Source organism: Leuciscus leuciscus (assembly GCF_965113295.1).
Source record: "Leuciscus leuciscus genome assembly, chromosome: 19".
NCBI classification, from domain to species: Eukaryota; Metazoa; Chordata; class Actinopteri; order Cypriniformes; family Leuciscidae; genus Leuciscus; species Leuciscus leuciscus.
The window spans coordinates 11,178,632-11,201,823 of NC_138743.1; the positions used below are offsets into that span (position 1 = coordinate 11,178,632).

At 39.2% G+C, this 23,192-nt stretch overlaps 1 protein-coding gene across 2 annotated transcripts in view; it reads left to right on the top strand.

The window, feature by feature from the left end:
- Positions 1 to 10,813: 10,813 nt before the first annotated feature.
- Positions 10,814 to 23,192, top strand: part of hivep2a (HIVEP zinc finger 2a) — a 72,502-nt gene continuing 60,123 nt past the window's right edge. The window contains exons 1-2 of one of the 2 annotated variants that reach the window (XM_082148136.1): positions 10,814 to 11,337; positions 16,022 to 16,090. The gene's annotated coding sequence lies outside the window, so the exon portion shown is untranslated. Of the gene's footprint in view, positions 11,338 to 14,454; positions 15,579 to 16,021; positions 16,091 to 23,192 lie in introns of those variants that run through there. The other variant, XM_082148135.1, reaches the window with a different exon arrangement.

The window sequence follows — 23,192 nt, forward strand, 5'->3', positions numbered from 1 at the left end:
TTATTCCCTTAACTAAGACGAGTTGATACATACCTCTCTCGTCTTATATACTGATTTGATACTCAGTTATTATCAATGTTGGAATAGCACTTGGAAGCACTTCGACTCGGCGCAGTAAAAAGTCACTCCTGAAAAATCCTCTCCCCCTCTCCCTCTCACTTCTGTCATTAGAACCAACGTGACTTTTTACTGCGCCGAGTCGAAGTGCTTCCAAGTGCTATTCCGCCATACATTATAGTTATCCTTTTTACCCGCTTAGAAAAGCGCCACGTTTTATTTTGTGTCACCATACTTGGTCGTGTAACTACTCGTGTAACTGTATTTAAATAGGGAAAACGTGGAGGTGTTTGGTCGTTTCTTACTTCATCTCTGTTTGGTCCCTAATGAATGAACTGGGCTAAGTGCTATCAAAGTGTCGCCGCGCGCCAGAGCGATTGAGTGCACGCACTGAGACGAGAGAGGTATGTATCAACTCGTCTTAGTTAAGGGAATAACATAGTTTAATATGAAAAAACGGTGAAGTATCCCTTTGCGGCCTTGTGTAGTACCGTCACATGGTTTCCCCATTCTAATTCTACTTCTGACAACACGGCAAAAGGAAGAGGACAGAATTATCATGACTGAGGTGATCTTTTTGGAATATTCTCTAGATCACTGAATGCCACGACTGACCAATCATGTGTGCCAGAGAGCTGCGTAAAACTTAGTATTTTTCAAAGTAATGCAACACCAAACATCTGTATAATGAATTAATGAAGAAATACTGCCTTTTTTGAATGCAATAGAAAAAACAAACAGGGACTGTGGAGAGGCCTTCTGAGGTGATGGAGTTGTGGCTTGTAAGGCTGGCCTACTCTGGTTTCTATATGTCTCTTTAGATTTTCTACTTACTTAAGAAAGTTCATAGCCTATAGCCAATAAATGTGCAATGGCAACCATCATTCAACCACATTTTAAAAGAGAGTTTAAGGCACTGAACCGCAAGTTTTAATGCAGTTCACAGGCGGTGCGTAGAGCAATATATCTGTCTTTTGGATACACTATCATCATGGTTGGAGTTGTGTGGGGAAAGTCATGTTAATCTCTTTCCCCCTTATCAATCTCTGGTCAGGTCTGCAACAAGATCCCATGTAATTAGGGTGAGTTGCCCTTACGTACGTATACCAGCATGACATTGTAGCAAAGTGCACTGTATCAGTGTCTCATTAAAATGTTGTTTTGTTTACAACAACATAATGCTATGGACTAAATACTGGAGTGGGTACTGATGTTCGGACTTGTTTTCAGACATCAAAGTCTGCTCAATCAATCTAATGAAGAGAGCGAACGCACACATCTGCTCGCTCACCCGCCTCCTGCTTACCTTTGTCCTGGTTCTGCCAATTAGATGTCCCTTCTCAGAAACCTCCCACTCTAATCCCACAGATAATGAGGAAATATTATTCATTCATTACAATTGCCTCTAGATTCAAATTTGGTTTCATAACTGTCCTATGGTTAATCAGAAAACTTTTTAGAACAAGATTATGAGCTTTTTGAATGGAGGATGGTAGCTTAGGCGTCACATTGTGCACATTGAGGGCTCAGGTGCTTTTTTTAAATTCCAGTTCAATTCTTGAATTTGAATTGAGGTAGCAAAGAGAATTTGAATTTGAATATAAATAAGTATTAAAATGGATTGAAATTCGATTGAGCAACACTGTTTTCAACACTGATAATAAAAATAACCAAAATCAGATATAAGAATGATTAAAATATGTTCAAATTAAATAGTTATTTTAAATTGTAATAACATTTCACAATATTCCTGTTTTTACTTTATTTTTTATTTAAAAAAAGGCACTCTTTTTAAGTACTAGAAACTTCTTGCAAAAACTGACCCCAAACTTTTAGGGCAACAGTGTAGAACGTTAGATATGCTTGAAATGCCACCTATAGAAATTTGTATGCACGTCATCATAAAAAAAATTGTGGACCAAGTTTGAAGAACACTTTATTTCCCAGAATGCATCAGCTGTGTTGAATTTCTTTGAACTACAATTTAGAAAATTCCTTTTCCTGTTATTCCAATGCATTTCAACTTCCTGTGATATGTTGCTAATTCAAATTCCCATTTATGATTTTGAAAAGGTGCCAGTTCTTCAATTTTGAATTTTTCACAACCCTGCAGGTCTGCATCCTGTATCTGCCCTCTTTCTCATGGCCCATTTGCTTGAGAATGAATGATGCATGTGGTGTGGTTTATGATGGTCCCTGTGGACTTCGAGATTTGAGTGTTGTTTACTGTGCCGGTAGCTTTCATCATCATCTTAACATGCAATAAATGATACGGTGTGTATAAAACGGTCACCAAAAGCAATGGGGTTTCCATAGTCCATTACTGTTTATGGTCTACGGTCACAGTCTGTCCAAATATACAGATCACACATACACACCTGCTGAGATATTTAAAGCACAAGGTGTGTATCTATAATGGAGAGGTGTGAAAAGACAGATGGTCGATGAGAGGTGTGCAAACACTGTACTTTCGCTGGTTTGGTGATGAAAGTGAGTAAAAAAGACAAACATCCAAAATGGCAGCCTAAGAGCTGGGCAAACAGAATTATGAGCAATAATAACATGCAGATGCTCTTGGATGTGACTTGACGAAGAATAACTCACCTAACTCACCAAGTATTTCCATTACCTGTTCTCAACAGGTCACTCGCCAGTTTAGAATGTTTTTATTGGTTTTATTGGCTTTTATTTTAGGCCCCGGAAATCATTCAGGATGTTAGACTGTTAGCTGAAAGTGGGAATAATTCATTCAACTATTAAATAAAAGAATTTGGCCTATAGTCGAACCCCGGATTCAGGAGGAACAGTGTGGTTTTCGTCCTGGACGTGGAACACTGGACCAGCTCTATACCCTCTCCAGGGTGCTGGAGGGTTCATGGGAGTTAGCCCAACCAATCCACGTGTGCTTTGTGGATTTGGAGAAGGCATTCGACTGTGTCCCTCACGGCATCCTGTGGAGGGTGCTCTCGGAGTATGGGGTCTGTTAAGGGCTGTCCGGTCCCTGTACGACCGGAGCAGGAGCTTGGTTTGCATTGCCAGCAGTAAGTCAGACTTGTTCCCAGTGCATGTTGGACTCCAGCAGTGCTGCCCTTTGTCACCGGTTCTATTCATAATTTTTATGGACAGAATATCTATAGGCGAAGCCAGGGGCCGGAGGGTGTCCGGTTTGGGGACCACACGATTTCGTCTCTGCTTTTCGCGGATGATGTTGACGTGTTGGCATCATAAGACCAGGAACTTCAGCGTGCACTGGGACGGTTTGCAACCGAGTGTGAAGATGAGAATCAGCACCTCCAAGTTCGAGGCCATGGTTCTCAGTCGGAAAAGGGTGGCTTGCCGCTAGCTCACATTGAAAATGAATGACTTCCAGCCACTTTGACGCTCTCGCCGGCGGCGGTGTTTTAGGCTGATTTTTAGGCAGTTTTAGGCAGCCTTAAAGGCTGATTTATACTTCTGTGTCGGAAATACGTCAGAGCCTCTACACTGTTGGCTACGGGTTGGTTTTCATCTATACTTCTGCGTCATTGTCTGCATTGACACGCAATTACACATGCAAAAGAAGGGGGAAGAGGGAGGGGTTCTAGCAGACCAATCACAGCGCTTACGTCCGCGTAGAATTGACGCGTTGTTACATTTTTGGAGAGGTGCACGTCAGGGTACGCCGAAGGGTACGCGTGCTACACACAGCCTACGACGCAGCTACGGCGTGAGTTCGACGCAGAAGTATAAATTGGGCTTAAAGACTGCTGCCCCCGCGACCCGGACCTGAAAAGCGGAAGAAGATGAGGATGATGATGTTGGGTTGTCTGTGGAGAGAGATATTTATGATCTTATGAACTCCTGTGTGGTTATATTATTGTCTTTTTTTATATCAGATGCATGCACACTATTTTCATTTAATTAATTTGGTGTTCAGCCAAGAGTGTTATTTTTCTTCATCATCATGTAGACCTTTTGAATAATATCAGCAGTCACACTTCACTACGACTGTTGTCTTTCATTAAAAGACTTTATTAAGATAACATTCCTTTTCATTGTCTGTATTCAATGAATATCACTGCATTTGACAGACAACTAAAAGTAAAAAATGAGGCAATGGCTGTCCTTCCTGATCTGTGGGAAAACATGAGGACAGGATCCATGTGTGCCAAGTCCACCGTGGAAAACATTTGCACTGCCAGGCATCAATGTATTACCGCTTTCTGTCAGTTGTCAACATCAAACGCAAAGCTTCGGTCTCACGGGAGAGAGGAGTCTGCAATCACTGTGCTTTTATCTCATGGAAACATGTTAACCGCCTTTTTGCAGGGGCCCCTGTGTGGTTTCCAGGGTCCTGGAAATGAGATTCTGGGATGAGGTAGCACACACTGAAAGTCATATTGACCCTGAAAAAGAAAGGAATTAATAGGCACCAATCTACAGCTACACAATTAGGGGTCAAACAGAATGCTAAGGCATGTGGCATAATATCACGAGGTGACACACATTATATTATATTATATTATATTATATTATATTATATTATATTATATTATATTATATTATATTATATTATATTATACTATATTATATTATATTATACTATATTATATTATTATAGGAAATTAGTAAAATTGTATTCTTTTTAAAAATATTTTTGAAAGACATTTTTTAACTCTCAACAAGGTTGCAATTATTTGATTAAAAAAGTAACATGGTGAAATATTATAATTTAAAATAACTTTTATCTGTTTTAATATATTTTAAATGTAATTTATTACTGTGATGGCAAAGCTGAATTTTCAGCAACCTCTATTTCAGTCTTTAGTGTCATGTGATCCTTCAGAAATCATTTTAATATGCTGATTTAGTGCACAAGAAACATTTCTTATTATTATCAATGTTGAATGATGTGCTGCTTAAATGTATTTGTCGAAACCTGCTTTTGTTTGATCGTTTGATCAATACAAAGTTCAAAAGCATTTATTTATTTGATTATATTGTAACCTTATAAATGTCTTTACTGTTACCTTTAATAAATTTGATGCATCCTTGCTGACTAAAATTTTATTCTTTCAAATAAACAAAAACATCTTACTGACCCCAAGTTTTGAACTGTAGTGCTTTATGTGACAGCCAGGTCTTTATGTTATTATTTAGTTATTAATAATTATAGTAAAATATAAACATTATAATGAAATAAAATGCAATTAAGGTAATCAGCCCAAATTTGATCAGATGATAATGCAATATCATTTTCAACCACCAGAGGTCTTGAGGCAGCTCCTCAAACTAGGAGGAACGTATGACTGCCATTGAAAATGACCTTGAAAACTTATTTCCAAACTACTATTTTTCAAAATTTCAAACAGATAAAATCTTACTATCTGATTTTTTTTTTTTTATATATTAATTTAATGGTCCCAATGGTGTTATTTCAACAGATATTATTTTAAGAAGTATGTGATTCATTATAAATCCAGGTGACCTCTTCAATTGAAGAAACGACGGCATTCTCTTTAATAGTCAGCAGACCCAAGGAGTATTTGAAATGGAATGGACTTTGGAGACTTTAGGTGTGTCTGCTCGCCAGGCCTTTGTCAAATTGATATGGTGGTTTTACTGCTTTGGTGCAAGAGATGAAAGGAGTTATTTGGCAAGGATTCACACATTAGTGCCCTGCCTTATCACAGAGACAACCTGACCTTTGTCAAGTGTAACATATTCTTATGTAATTTCCTCACAGTGCTCTGGGATTCCTGAGAATGACGTGTTACTGAGTATGTGGTTCATCGCAGGGATGTGAAAGCCGCACAATAGTTGCAGATTACCGGGGGTAAAACTAGGAGGAGTGGAAAATGGAGAGGCAGATCTCTGTGTGTAAGCTCTGGTGTCGAAGCAATATTACACCATTTATACTAGAGAAACAGATACAGCCTTGGGCTATGTTCCTCTGTGTCATATATAGGCGAGAATGTGTACGTGACATCTCTCAGATTATTGAAGTGGGACTGTGTCTTTAAGAAAGCATGAGGAAGTTCACCGTCTGGTTGTTTTGAAATCTTGATTACAAAGAATGTGGCTTTAGATGAACTATTTTTATGTTAAATATTTCAGATCTGCTTTATTTCAGAAAGGAATAGTTCTAGTATAAGACAAAACACAGTCTCTTATGCTCACCAAATCTGCATTTATTTGATCAAAAATACATTACATGAAATATTATTACGAATGAACATATTATTACAATTTAATATTTTAAAATGTAATTTAATCCTCTGATAGCAAAGCTGAATTTACAGCAGCCATTTCTCCAGTCTTCAGTATCACATGATCCTTCATTTTAACATGCTGATTTGGTGCTTAAATAGCTTTTCTTATTATTATCATCAATGTTGAAAACAGTTGCTTAAAGGGGACCTATTATGTTTTGTTTTTTTTAAGTCTCAGGTGACCCCAGAATGTGTCTGTAAAGTTTCCACTCAAAATACCCCACAGATAATGTATCACACCATGTTGTAAATGGCCATCAAGTTGAAGCAAAAACATGCTGTATTCGTGCATGTATCTTTAAATGCAAATGAGCAACCCTGCTTTCCAGAAGAGGGCGGAGCCTTCACAGCATACTCTATCAAAAACTAAAAACACATCTTTCTTTTTTTATTATCATATTGCAGTTACGCTCACGTGACATTGCAGTTCTTCGTCATAATGAAAGTTATTATTTGCATGCGTTTTAAAGCCATATCAGTTTAAACTTCTGATATATGGTTTTCTGAGCGAACACAACCGAAGCATGCGCACAGAAAGCTGGCTGTCAGACGGCGCAGGCTGTTGTCAAGTGAACGGCGTGTACATTTTTGGTGTGTATGTTAACCAATAAGTGCATTACCGACATATGCATTTACACTGGGAGCAGGAGCAACTCTGGAGCATCAAGCATTAATACACCGGGTGAGTTGCTGTGAAGCGGGGGTTTCGGTGCAGAGTCTATTTTTGATGCGCTGCTCACACTCGATTAAAGTGAAAGCACACTTTTGAGGGACAAACTAAACATGATTTCACACAAAAAGTGCTCAAAATGCACAGAATAAGCATAGTGTGTTTGAACAAGAACTGTAGTAGGCTACGTCAGAAAAGAAAATGAAGAATCAAAAATATTTATAGAAGATTTACTTGTTTTTAGTTTTGGTGAAAAAAAAACTAAAGTAAACCAGAAAATATGATATATAAACCTTCTTTTAGTTAATACACAGACAGATATAATAGGCACTACCCAAATCAAACTTGTCTTGTAAACGTGTACGCACGTAAACACAAATCTGACCTCATTTGTGTGCAGCATTGTTGTTGTTTACCATTTACATGCGAGTGTTGTACACCTCCCCATGTTAAAAAACTTTCAAGACTATTAAGTTTATAAATTACCAACTTCTAAAAACAAATGTATATAAAAAAGCTCACCTACTGTATATCTTGCATTAGAGTTGCTGCTGTGACGCTGAACAAATGCTACCAGTGAATAATCTAGCGAGTATGCAGCTGCTGTGATAATATGATTATTCATAAGCTCAAGCTTGTGGTGTGAAACGGATGTTAAACTAAGTTCTCTTTCATGTTTTATTGCGCTTAAACTAATACACACAAGGTTATTTCAAAAACACTCGAAGTTCACATCAACACAGTCAGTTGTGAATGTAAATAGCAGGGAAAGAAAGTGCATGTGTATATTAGATCTGTGTATTAAAGTGAAAACATAATATGCTGATAATATGAGTTAAACAACAAAAGAAAAACAGAAAATCTCTCAATGCTCTTGACTGAATAACTAGAATAACAAGAATACATTTCTTACTTGAATGTTGCTGTTAAATGCTCTAGCAAGGAGATAAACATGGAGGACTGTGTACAACCAAGGGGCTTTACAGATCACTCATTTTGCATAATAGATCCCTTTTAATGTTGTTGTGGAAACCATAATACATTTTCATATGAATTGAAAGTTAAAAAGAACAGCATTTATCTGAAATAGAAATCTTTTGTAAGATAAAAAATGCTTTTACTGTCACTTTTGATCAATTTAATGGACCCTTGCAGAATATAATATACTGACCCCAACATATATCTATGTTGTATATAGTCTACAATAGTAGACTATTGTATATATAGTCTGACTATTTTAATTTTTATTGCCCAACTGTTCACATTGATCTTCACTATAAAACAACTTTCTGAAGTCTTAAACCTTGAAACCCGCTCTTCATGCAAATCTGTAAGATGAAAGAGACAAAGTAATATGTGAATATTTCAGAATGACTCAGTCATGCTCATGCTTACACCAGCATTTATTTCTGATTAAACACACACACACACACACACACACACACACACACACACACACACACACACACACACACACACACACACACACACACACACACACACACACACACACACACACACACACACACACACACACAGTATGTACGTGCACACATTCACAAACAAAGATCTGTGGCACAACAGCACATACAGATATACGTGCAATGCCCTCCATTCATTTCCTTGCTTGTAAACAAAAACTACGACTTCTGTATTTGAGGATGCAGAGAAGGATAAATATATTCAGTCATAGAATATATGTTTTGCTTCTAGGAGTGGTGATCACTTCTGGGAAACAAGAGTGCATTGTGATTCACGACATTCATACGCTTATAATAGCACGGAGCCGTGTTTTTATCCGGTCCACCGATAATTAACTGAGAACAGCTCTGTGCTGCTGGGAACACCCTTGGTGTCCTTGAGCAAATGACTCTGCACACAGAATACATGCAGACACCTGCACAGGCGCTCATGAGAAGCAAACGCCAACCAGTGCAACAAGATGACTTGATAAATGTTGATGAAACATGCCCTTTGTGTCAAGCGCAGACATTTCCATTTACACTTTATTTCCTGTGGGAATGCGCCGTTGGCTGTGATGTCTAAGCTTGTCCGGCAACTCTGATTTCTGTCTGTGCGCTGTCAATTATGCTTGAGTGACTCAGATGCCAGTGCTTCTTTGGGGATGCCCTTGCTGAGGATTACAGAGGAGATCCCTTTTGCCAATGCGATGGGAACTCCAGGTCACAGCTGATGCGATCACAAGCTTCTTAAAGGAAACATAAGCCAAGCCACTCTAACCTAGCCAGTAATCAATTTAACAAAATACAGAACAGATGCACCGCTTCTGACAAGACAATACGTGTTTAATGTCACAAACAGGAGTTTCCCTTTATTTCTAGTGACTTTATAAGGAGCTAATTATATTTTCTATATCCTAGCCCTAAACTCAAGCCTCAAACAAGCATTTTGGCTTCCCACAATTCAGATTTTTATGGTCCTTATGGTGACATTTGGTCCCCACAATATAGGCAAAAGCTGATTTCACACACAAAATGGTCACAGGACCTTGAATAACAAAAAAATCATCAGAGTTTACTTTAATAATCCCTGTTTATTTAAGGCCAAACAAGACCTACACACACGTGAACAATGACCATGTTTATGTGTATATAATTTCCCAATTCTGGTTAAAACTTTACTCAGAAAAAGACTGTAAGTTGTGCTGCATTCAAGTAATATAAGGACAGCAATTAATGTATTAATTCTCAATTGTGTCTTTAACAATAACACCGAAATTTGTGATGGCCATGACGTTTCTTTTAATGTTGACAAAATGTTGAAGCACCGCCTTTCTCTAAAATGTCTCTTACTACCTAGAATTACCGTTGTTTGAACATTAAAGGGGTTGTTCAGCCAAATATGAAAATTCTGTCATCATTTACTCACCCTCAAGTTGTTCCAAACCTGTATGAATTTCTTTCTTCTGTTGAACACAAAATAAGTTATTTTGAAGAATGTTGGTAACCAGACAGTTGATGGGCCCCACTGACTTCTAGCATACTAGGAAAAATATGGAAGTCAATGGGGCCCATCAACTGTTTGGTTACCGGCAGTTTTCAAAATATCTTCTTTTGTGTTCAGCAGAAGAAAGAAATACATACAGGTTTGGAACGACTTGAGGGTGAGTAAAGTCCCTTTAAGGTGTTTCCTTGACCCAAAATTAATAATTAATAAAGGGATATGCCAGCTACTCAGATTTCGAGAAAGTGAAATTTTGACCTATAAATTATGGCAATCAGGTTAATGCATTTACATAACACTAATGCATTTACTAACACTCTTCCTTAACATTAACACAGAAATGTGTGATGGCCATGACGTTTCTTTTAATGTTTCTCAAATGTCTTTCTACCACTTTGTTTGGACATTAAGGTGTTTTCATGATCTAAAATGAACAATTAATACAGGGATATATAGGCCCTAATCAGATTTTGATATTGATTTAAAGTATGGCAATCAGATGACACATAGGCTACAGTAGGCTATAAAATCAAAATATGACCAAATTCTCATTATTATCCGAATATTCTGTATGTAAACAGTCAATGATGCAGAGCTGACAACTAGGTGTCTCATCATTCACCGCTTACAGTTTTTTCCCTTAAACATGTGCCATGCATGGAGGCATGTAAAAACAGGTCACTGAGAAATTTGATGTTGAAATAAGGCACGTCTTGTGCAATAGTTCATGGATGATATGTCTTGGTAGACAAATAAATCTAAATCTGTTATTTAATAGCTACTCCTCTAACATTCTGAAAGGGCATTTCAAAATGAAATCTTGTGCAATTCAAGTAGACCTAATGTCACTGCGCGTTCTCGCCGTGCCCTGATGCATCAAACTGCAGGAGCACAAGACATCTGTCGTGTCGCGGTTTGGAGTCAGAGGAGCTCGTTCTGGAGAAATTTCACCAAGGGAGTTCCCCTCTCCAATCAAGACAAGGAAGAGGCCGGGCGGGTAGTCTCGGTCAACCCCACTCCCCCCTCCCTCCCCCTGCAGCTCCACGGGGACGCGCGCTGGGGGGATCCGATGACGTCACAATCACATTGACACACGCGCGCGCAGCTTCTCTCTCTACTTCTCCCTCTCTCCCGTTTCTATTCTGGGAAGCGACGCTAGGAATAACCCCGTCCCCCCCGAGCCGGTCGCCGAAGCGGACTAACTCACTTTCATCTCTTCCTGAAGCAAAGACGCACCACACTGAACTCCAACACCTGGCGTCTGCAGCATTGTAGTTGTGTCACAATTCGAATTTAACTGATATTTTGTGTCAGCCTGGAAGCGACAGTGGCGTTTGCATGAACCGTTTGACACTCTTCTGGAATGTTGTGGGCGGATTTGAAAACGTTTTACCGGTAAGTACTAGTACACCTTGTTCTTAGTACAGCCTATGTCAGGGAGTGACAATTCTTTTGAAAGCGTGATTAAGCCAAATGCCTTGCGGATGGGTCTCCTCCGGTTATTGGGACGTGTGGGGAATACCCAGTTTGCTTGGTTTGCAGTCAGATATTTCTATAGAGGGAATATTGCGTAATATTCTAAGGAATTTGCTCGGCTGGTGCGAAAAGCGAAATAAATCTCTATCCTTAGAGCAACTGTCATTAATGTTGAAGGGTCAGACTGTGCTGTTTGTGTTGTAGAGCGTTGGTTTTTTCAGCATGGGTAATGTTGTGATCTGTATTTTCATGTACACACCGCCAGTGCGCGTGTATGTGTATGAGCAGAAGAGAAGGTGGGTGGGACTTTGGCTCGTTCCGGGAATGTTCCATGACGCGCTCGCAGTCAGTGAAGGGCCCCTTTAGGGAGGCTCTCGATGTGCGATTGTTGCTGAAGTCAGGTTGCACCTGCTATAAAGAGCCTTGTTGTGATATGATAGAACAATTAGCCTATTATTATTATTGTTGTTTAATGTGGCAATTCAAACATACATTACATACAATGTCTTTAATTTACATGTAATTAGAGAAGTGAAATAATTAAAGTGATGCTAAAGTACACAACATATAGTAAGTACACAAACATACATATAGTAAGTACACAACACACACACACACACACACACACACACACACACACACACACACACACACACACACACATATATATATATATATATATATATATATATATATTATACACTCATACATACATACATACATACACACGTATGCACACACACACACACACACACACACACACACACACACACACACACACACACACACACACACACACACACACATATATATATATATATATATATATATATATATATATTATACACTCGTACATACATACATACACACGTATGCACACACACACACACACACACACACACACACACACACACACACACACACACACACACACACATATGTATTTACGGTATATCCTTACTCATTTATGTGTGCTGGGCAACGATTAATTGCATTCAAAATACAAGTTTGTGTTTACATAATATATGTGTGTAGTTACTGTGTACAATTATTTTGTAGATAAATACACATGCTTGTATATATTCAAGAATTTTTTTTTATTTATATTTAAAATATTTATATATAATATAAATTATATATAAATATATATACAGTATATACATGCAAATATTTCTTAAATATATACATGCATGTATGTGTATTTATATCTACAAAATAATTATACACAGTAGCTACACACACATATTATGTAAACACAAACTTTTATTTTGAATCACAATTAATCGTTGCATATATATATATATATATATATATATATATATATATATATAATATGTAATGCATACTTTTATGCATACTCCACACACACACATGCAAGCTCACAGGCACGCACGCACGCACGCACGCACACACAGCCTATAATTCTAGGCACGTGACCCGTGTACATCTCATCAATCACTTCAGTCTGTTTGTCAAAAATAAATGTTTTGCATTTTATTTCATTGTTAGGCTGAATTTGTATTTTTTTTTCTCTTTTGTAATTAATCTAAGACATTATATATTGTATATCCGGTAGGCATAGGCAGTAAGGTTATGTAACAGCGAGACAGCATCATAGTAAGTGCAGAAGTAGAGCAGGGTCAAGGGTGTAGCTAAGTATTTACAGCCCATCAGGCAAATTAGTTTATTTGACTATGCCAAACAGATGAGCCGGTGCCCTTTGCTATGGCTTGATATATATGTCCAGGCTAAATGCATAAACACACCCACAGAATCTCTTCCTGACACTGACATATGATACATAAACATCATTTTGTTTTCCATCACCTGGGTTCTATCCATCAAGAAGCAACAGACAGAGTTGGAGGTTTGACAAATGTCCTTACACATTTTTTCCACAACAGAATCAATCACATTGATTCCATGTTGAGCTTTGACACATCTAGGCTTTCTGGCAATTTGTTTGTAATTGTTTCTGTTGGAAAATCACTTTTTAAAGGTAACCTGACCCACCTTTATGTTCTCACTTTACACACACACACACACACATACACACACACACACACACACACACACCCACACACACACACACACACACACACACACACACACATTTATGATTCACCTCTAGAAATTGTTTTCATCCTGTAATCCCAACATAAACAAATGGGTTCCTGGAATCAGAGAAGCATATTCATAGGCTTCAAAGTCTAAAGTGCCAAATTTTTATAAACTCTCTTTGTGACAGCCTGTTCCTCTGTGCCATTAAATGCATTAAATGCAGAGAACCCTCAGAACAATTTTAGGAAGGCAAAGGACACTCTTTTATACTGACTCAAACCACAGCAGTGTCAATTGTTACAGAGGGCACTGGTTTCATGTCTTGTAGAGCTCGTGCCATTTTGAAGGAACAAACTGCACACTTAAATAGTATTTACAATTTAGCAGACTAATTTAACCAAAGCAGCTTTTGCATTCAATGAATTGGTATCTTAATATATCACAATACAAAAACGCAACGTATCCAAAATGAAAGTTTAGACAGACTTAATTTAGCATCAAATACGGTAAACCCGCATTTGAGCTTCCGTGTTAAAATATATTAATAAATAAAAAATAAAAAACATTATTTAGTAGAATACAATATTTGGGACAGAGTGTAAGCATATTTGTCTATAATTCTGTATTGTTAGCTAAGCAGAATCATAAATATTTCAATTCTGGAGTCAGCACTGTCCTGTGCTTGGGGGAGAAAGAAAAAGACCAAACCTATTCAAGTATATTCCTGATAAAATACCAAATTTAGAGTTTTAATCACCAGTACTTTTTTGTTAACTGTTATCATATTTCTTAGAAGTGATAAAAAAAAAAAAAAAAAAAAAAAATATATATATATATATATATATATATATATACAATTTTAACTCTATTTTGGCTTTGTTTGAGATCAGTATCATGTATCGAACCAAATTGTGACATGAATGTATTGTTACACCCCTAATTTAAGGTAGGCCTATACATTTAATCGCTTGAAGTGAACCCATGACCTTGGGATGGTTTGAGCTACAAGAAAACTGGCATGCACCAGTTGTGGTTAAATGCTGAATTGTGCAGTGAGCCACTGTTGTTTTCTGTTTGCATGATGAGGGGAAGGATTTGTTCTCATGGTGCTGGTATGGAAGGAAACAGTTGAGGCGTATCACCGCTTACACAGTGTGACAGAATGGATGCCTGCATCTGGGCTGTGCTTTTCCACCTGTTGCCTTAGGTTACATAATTGCATTTCTTGTTGAAAATACAAGGTTAAGAAGTAAGATAGCTATCTGGGGTGGCCCCGTACTTGGGGCCGATTCCTTATCGAGGGCAATCAGAGATGAGTGATGTGTGGATGCGCTTCTTTTAATGTGGTTTTAATCTTCTAATAACAGTTTGTACTGCATATACAGCCAATACTCACTATTTCATGGCAGTATTAAAACACTAGATCTAGCCCTCTAACTCACATTGCAGTGTTAAATTGAATCTGGTAAGGATGCTGGGAAGAATCTGCATATGTGTGTTGTAATCCCGAGGTCGTCTTGAGAGTGTCAAGATGAGCCGGCGTCTGTGTTGACACCCCGCCAGAGTGAGAATGCTTCACGTGACGACCTCGCTCGCTTCAGCTGCACAACAGGAAATACTCACGGCCTCCCCTCCTTCCTGCTTTGAAAAAGAGGTAGTCTCTTGCTCGCGCTCTCTCTCCTGCCCTTCTTTTCTTTCGTTTTCTGCAGCACCAGGGCAAGGCGAGACCTATTTTAATGCCTGCAGCCATTGCCCGTGTGCCTTCCGTCGTGGTTGACGCCTCCTCCGGACCATCCGGCCAATCAGAGTGTAGCTGCTTACGCCGAAGAAACATGATCATTTTTTTCACTCTTTTGCTCCTTTCTCTGAGCAAGTGAAGGTAGCAAGAGTGGGAGCAACCAAAGAGTGTGCGAAAGAGGAGGAGGGAGAGAGAGAGAGGGAGAGAGAGAGAGGGAGAGCGAGAAGGCTGCAGACAGCGGTAGGGAAATAGCTTCTCGCACAGAACGTGAGCGAATGGTGATTGTACGGGCTTGCACGATTGCCACAGCAGAGAGGAAGGAGGTTTGGAGCCCCTGAGGATCTGAAGGATGCCATGTCAGGTGAGCAACTGACCTGGGCAGGGGGAGATAGTAGATAGGTAGATAGGAGCGGTGGAAAAAAATGAGAATAAAAGTAAAGAAAAGCTGGTTGTGTTGTGGATCGTGTTTTTGTGCTGCTTTGCTGCTTGTTTTTAACTCCTAAATGGAGTCTGGCTGAAGTGACAGCTGGCTAGCGGGCATTGGCAGGGGATCTGACCCATGCTGGACACATTCGCACAAGTTTAGTGGCTTACGGGAACAAGTTTTTAACCCACTGTCATACCTTTGCTGATAATGTGTAGTGTTAAAATACAAAATATCTTCCCTAATTATAGATAACTTATGCACTAGATGACATGGCATAATGAATATTGCTGCACATATTTTTTGTCGGTATGTGTGTGTGTGTACTTTAATAAAAAACAGTGTTGCATGCACTAATGACTTTATCTTTTTCTGAACAGGGTGTGTGAGGAGGGTGTGTACCTGGATTAGATTCCCGGGACCGTCAGGAGAAGAAAACCAAACACTGGGTACAGTATGTTTGAGATATGTTATGTTTAAGATACACTGTGCCAACAAACATGTCGATTTGCATAAATTAGCACAGGTGTTTATGCTATGCTTATAGCTGTATCAATCAGAAGTTCATAAAGTGGTGACGTCATCGGTTTCTGTGTATTTGGTAAAGCATCCCCTGAAACGCTTGTGTAAGGGTGTATTACTTGAAACCTACCACACTTTTTTAAACTGCAGTTTCCGAGCTTTGTTAATAGGACTGCATAATTAATGTGCAGGTAATTGAGTTGGGCTAATTATTCATTATAAGAATGATGAATATCATCGCAACAGACTGATTTAGGAAGTATTTCTCGGCTCTCATTATTTTCAGTCACTTTTGATGAACTTGTATTAAACTTTGTTCAGGGATGAGTTCAAGATAACAGAGAACGAATTAGTGGGACTAGAATCTGAAAGAGGAAATGAAAATAGTAAAAGTAGAATGCACTTTCAAATCTATTCTAGAATTTAGTCATCTTCAGTGCATGCATTGTTTTAGCGGAGGTTTTTGAGGTAGGCCTAATAGACTGTATTTGTCCTGTTGTGTACCACTCTTTGTGTAGACCAGACCTCTTCTGTTTTTCTTTCTTTCAGTCTCCCTCGACCATATGCTCAGTATACAAAGAGCTGTTTGTGACTGTACATAGATTGCACCATAAAAATAGATGTATAAAATGTTGATAACCATCAGGCAACACACAAGCCTGCCAGTGGATCAACAAAATTGAGGCACCAGTTACACTGAGCAAATTGTACAATTATACAGTGTGTATAAAGGTAAATTGAACGTGTGTTGGTTGATTCAGGGTGTGGTGAAGTAATTTCTGTTATAGTGTGTGTTTGTCGATGTCAAGCTTGGTGGTTAGCTGTGGGACATAGGTAGTGTGTGAACTGTTGTGTCTGTCTGAACCGGAGTATTGTGGGTGGCGAATGTTGATCCATGCCTGAAGCAATCCAGTGATGTAACCACAGTTTGCTCGAGGCGGTGAAAAAGGCTGGACTTTTCTGTTTGTGTTTAGTCTGTAAAGTTCAGGTTATGTTGAGCAACAATTTTAAATAGTTTGATCGATAGGCTGAGAGGTTTTGTCATGCTGATGTGTATCACTGTGGGTTAAATGCCATTTGATTGTTCTTGACTCCAATTCGCTAGAAGTGTTGTGATGCTTTTTGCTGATTTGAGTTGACGGCAAAGGGCCCTCTGGTTATCATTCGCTGTGCTAATTGGAAAAACATGCGGCCCTTGGAAGAAAGACAGCTGTGCGACAGTAAGGCTCTTCTGAGTGGCAAATGCTCTTACCCTTGTTTACCTCAGGGAGCGTGAGCGTGGTGGGCATTAAGAGGTCAAAAAAGGTCATTCTGCCAATCCTCTTTGAGTGTGGGGTCGGGTTATATTTGGGTCAAAATGATAAAGGTGATGAGTGGAACTTTGGTATTGGTGCTTTTGAGTATGGAAAATACTTTTTATGCTCCATAATGTAACCTGTTGAAGTGAATCATCATGCCAGATAATATGTTAACTTGAACATTGGTATGCTGAGTATGATTAGATATTGATACAGATCTCCTGAGCTCCTGAGGGTATGACAATGTTGTATGTTTGTTCTTGGCGCAATAGATCTGCTGCGCTGCTACTGCTGCTTTTATTGCCGTTATTGCTGCTGCTGCTGCTGCGGCAGAGCAAGTACAGGACTTGCTACTGCCAATACATACACGACACACTGCTGTGAGCAAGTAAGACATGCTGCTGCTGTACAATATAGCGTACATGAATTACCCGTAGCAGATCTATACAGGTGGAGCTGGGGAAGGCGGAGGGTTTCTGAAAGCGCACTGCACTGCTAAGGTAAATGCTAACCAAGTATTTGAAGGTTGAGCTTGCAGCTCATTGGGTACTGATATGGCAGGAACCAATCAGCTGCACCCTATAGATAACAATGTGATTATGAACAGGTGAGTAAAAGGACCTATTACCCTGCACCATGTAGAGTTTCATGCCAGAACTTTTTATTTGATTCAGATTTTTTATTTTTCATTCAGATTCTAATTTTATTTTTGTATATTTCAGTGATAAAGTAAATTTTGCTCACAAATGAAAGAAACTCAATCTTTGCTAATGCTGTAAATTATATGGGGTGTTTCAGATAGATTCAAGTCAGTAACTTTTTGAACTCAAGTGATTAATTTTTTTTCGGCATTCAGGCTACATTGGTCATGCTGTATTTTTCTGATTCACTAAAAAGTACCGACTCATAAGAGTCACTGGTTGTGAATCAAACTACACTGGTCACATGTATGTTTGTTTTGTGTGAAGCCCTAGGACATCTCAATAGAAAGATGTTTTTATTGACAATATTTATATGTAGTCTTTTTATTTCACATTTCCAGCACACTGCACATTTAATGATATAACTAATATTGTCTCTGGTGTTTTATGATGACATTTTACCCATTATTCAGCCCATTATTGTCATCAGCATGTTGTCTTTGGCAATTTTTAGTGAGTGTTACTAAAATGATTTTTGGTGTAGTAAATAATGCATTTTGAAAATGTCTAAATTTTTTTATATCACATTTTTGTGACATTACTGCCACCCATGAACCATGAATACCAGTTGGACTTCTGACCAGCATGAGCATGATGTCATTCACTAAGCTCAGCAACAGTCCAGTTATAACAGCAATAAGTCAGCACTGACTGAGCACAATGCTTCTCACCTGCTCACCTTTTCAGCTCAATGTGGCGATGGAGGATTTTTGTTATGGATTATCGTTCATAAAATGGTCATGGTCAGGGCATTTCCTGACCTGTGTGTGTATAAGTAGATGTTTGTCCCTACAGTCCATGACACTTTTCACCCTATTAAGGGGCTGTCAGGTCAAGCATCTTACAGGCAAAAAGGTCAAAGCTGCCAATGCAGTGACCACAGTCCTCTGGAGAGAGACATGCTTCCTGTCTTACAGCTCTTTAATGTTAAGCCTCTGATTGCTGCCAACTCAGAGCGCAAGCTGTTTAAAATCTCTCTGAATGGTCGTCAGGTGTACATTATGTCCCAAATAGGGAGAAAGCAATAAACAACTGAATGAAATTGTGCATGGAGAGTGACTCCGAGAGTGACTGACTTCAAATCGGTGCAGAAACATTTGCAAGCCCCTCTTCCAAGTTTCTTGACATGCGATTTTTCTGTATTTTAAGGAATATTCCCTGTTTACTTCCATGTTGGGCTGCACAATTTGGGGTGCACACATTTCAGGGCTGTACGAAACTGGAAAAAACTGACATTGCGATATTTAGATTTTCTGTGATATACGTAAATTTCGTTACGAGAACAGATGACTTGAATAGCTCTATTTGGAAAGAATTAATAATTATAGAATGATTGAGGTGACTTTTGTAGGCGAGTGAATCTGAAAATAAACAAATTACAAGCGTTAGATAAATACAATAGAACAAAAATACAGTGCATTATGTTTTTCAAGTCAAGTCTAACAGTATTCAGTTACATAATTTGAATAATCAAATGCAAATAACACTGCAGTCTGCACTGTATGAATAAAATATAATTAATCTTTGTTAAAGCTACAAAAATGACACGCTCAGCAGCGGGTTATATTAGGCTGCTGTCACTTTAAAAGCTAATCCTCAAATCCAATACAATGATACGTATACATTTTCTTTTTCAATTGTTTACGTTCACGTGAGCCACAGTCGTGTTTCCTAGTATGCTTGCCGAGGCTGGTATTTTAACATTATTGTGCTTGTATGTGTCTGTTCTAGCTCAAACAGTGGGTGAGAACGGAATTCTGTGTTTGCATGCTATCTGCGGGGCTAAGTGTGTGTGCACAGAAAATGGCGTGCAAGCTCGAAATGAGTTCTCTTTCGCGTCTTCTTGCGCTCGAATGGCTTAAAATCACTTGAATGTTTAAACTGACAGAACCTAAAACACGTGCAAATGATAAAAGTGAAGAATGAGAATCACGTACGTTTTAAACCGCGGTGCCTGGTCCGTACGGATCACAGATCAACTACGATTCACTTGACATCGCACATCCTGCGATGCGACAATCGCAGATGCGCACATCGCAATATCGATGCTAAAATTATTTATTGTGCAGCCCGAAACAATTTATTTAACTCAATTTCAGATTATTGCGATTTCGGTTTTGTTTTGGGTAAGCCCTACTTATGCCTCACAAGAACTCATATTCTTGCTTTTTTAAGATAATACATTTTATCATGGACATACATTTTTGTGGTACACAAAACATGATGGCACAAAGGCTGTCGATTTGAGCCCAGGTAGGATTAAACCTTGAATTTTCTTTTAAAAATATGCTGGGAGACGTATGTACTATGAAATAAACTCCATCAATCAGACGTAGTTTGTTGGTAGTACAGCATAATTTACCCAGATGCACTGCCTGTTTACAGTTCCTTTATGCTATCTGATATTACTTAAATCCTTGCTTGATACATTTAGTCGTCCATTAGCCCTTAAGTGGAGGAGGTGGTCTATGAGCGATTGACTTAGTAAAACACACAGCACGGCAAAAACACTAAGCATGATGATTATACGAATATTTCCCTGTCAGCAGTTGCATGTAATATGCTAATGCAGGATCTTGCTCATCAGAAGAACACAAACCTCCTTGATACACAACACTGAGCTGACTGTTTATGATATGAACAACAGCAGGGGTTCCAGGTCACGCCGACGGCTCGAGGTTGAGGAAAACGAGAGCTATTGGTCAGCCCGCCGCTTTTGTGTGAACCCTGATGAAGACAATGCACAAAAGCCCCCTAAAGCAGCAACACATACTTTGTTACTATGGGAACCTACCAGAACTCTGCTTTGTCCTTGATGGAATCAGATGGATAGAGAAGCTGTATTAGTGGAGCTTAGAAGAGAGAGGAACAGACAGAGAAAGAAGAATAAAAAGCAGGAAGCAGTGTGTGTGAGGATGAATGGAGATACAGTACATCTTCCTTCGAGTGGATTTCAGCATGGTGGGGAGACTCTTGACCCTCAACCCTTGCTCTGATTGATCTGTCTGTATTGATTCAGTACATTAAGAATTTATTATGCTGCAAGACGTGTCACTAGATTACATGAGCTCTTTGCTGACTAATTAGGTAACAGTAAAAAAAGACAACAGTGTTTCGGCGAAAGGTTCCACGCACACATACACATGTAAAGAATGAAGCACATGCCGCACAGGGACCAAAACCAGTCTCATCTTTCCCAAGCAGAACAATAGTATGTGCAGGTGTTTCATCTGATCAGAAATAGAGCACCCACCCACCCACACACACATACAGTTATTCAAAGACACACGGAAACTTGTACGTAGGCATCAACGAGCACACACATTCAGTCTCATTCACCTAAACCGTTTACGAGTAACCACGCATGGAGCACACCTTTCTCTAACAGACAATGTTAAATTAGATACAGTGTCTGTGGGTCGGAAAATAGGTTAACGGAGTTGTTAGCCAAAAATTCTGTCATCATTTTTCACCCCCATGTCGTTCCAAACCTCTTTGGCTATCTGTTTTCCATGGAATGCAAAAGGAGATTTTTTTGACTAATGTCTTGGTCACTCTCTGTTCAACTGAAAGGAATGAGGAGCTTTCAGGCTTCAAAAAAGCACCATAACTATCAGAAAATATTATAAATGTAGTCCATACAACTTGTGTGTACTATATTCGAGAGTCTAGAGTCTATGAGACTGAAATTTAAGTTGTTATTCACAGATTTTTCTTCCAATCCAGTGGGTCTGCTACAAATGGATTATTGAGATAGTGGGCCCTATCTTGCACCCAGCGCAATTGACTTTGTACACCGACGCATGTATCATTCCTATTTTGCACCCGACGCACAGCGGACTTTTCCCTCGACAGACGCACGTCGGCAAATTAGGGAATGAATTTGCGCTCCCGGGGGCGGTTCAGCGAAAAGAGGAGGCGTGTTCCGGCCCACAAAGTTACTTGCGTTTCGCGTTTGATACTTGCGTTTCAGATCGTTAAAATAGAGACCCAGTGAGTTAAATTTGAGAAAGTCTGATTTTGTGAACTGGATAAACCAATTAATTGAAAAATATTTGATCCAAATGAATCGTTTGTTAATGAATCGTTTGTTCAGTGATTTTTCTCTCATAAACTCTGTCTCGCATAATCTTGGGCAGATTTGAAGGTTTTTCAGTTAATAACAATTTTCAAATTGTATTGCTTTACTTGTTATGTAGCGCATTAGTCGTATGGACCACTTTTATGATTATTCTAATTTTGGACCCCATTCACTTTTACTATATTGAAAGAATATTTATAATTTATTAAAATGCCTTTTGTGTTGCAGTAAAGAAAGAAAATTATACAGGATGACATGAGTGTGCGTGAATGATGACAGAATTTTCTTTTTTTGGGTGGACTATCTCTTTAAATAACTGTATTTTGGGCCTGGTTTTACTGCCAGGCTGTACAGTAGAAATTCAGCACCGCACAGCCCCTCAGTTGTTCTATTCTTCCTCATGCCACTTCCAGATAACAGAGCATTTGAATTTGAATAGCCCAGGATTGGACAACAAGCGTGCACGCTGCTGTTTCCTGTAGCCGGGCAGAGACAAGGCGAGCGGCGTGTGTCCGTAGGCAAAGCACATGGAAAGCAGCGAGAGAGTGAGCAGGAACTGTCCTGCCTTGCTCTCCCACACATCGCGCCGCACACTATATTCGGCGTGCTGGCAGAGAGCTGAAATACGCCCTCCTTTCGTTTCCTTCTCTTTGTCAATGCAAATCGCACACCGTCCAAAAGCTGCACAGCTGCAACGGAGCACGCTTCCTGTTTGACAAGGTGCATGCGTGAGCTTCTGCAGAGGTGGAGGGATGCGTGCTGGAGATGAAGCCGGGCCTGTGGTTTTCATGCCCACTCGGTTGCCACATGCAAGTGCGTGTGCGGGCGCTCAGCTGTCTCGATAAGGTCAGATGGCGATGCTGTTTCTGGCGTGGTATTGCATCACAGTAAGAGACCCATTACATTTGCGGCGGTTTCACGAGTTGAACTCTGGGTTCTAGTGATGCAT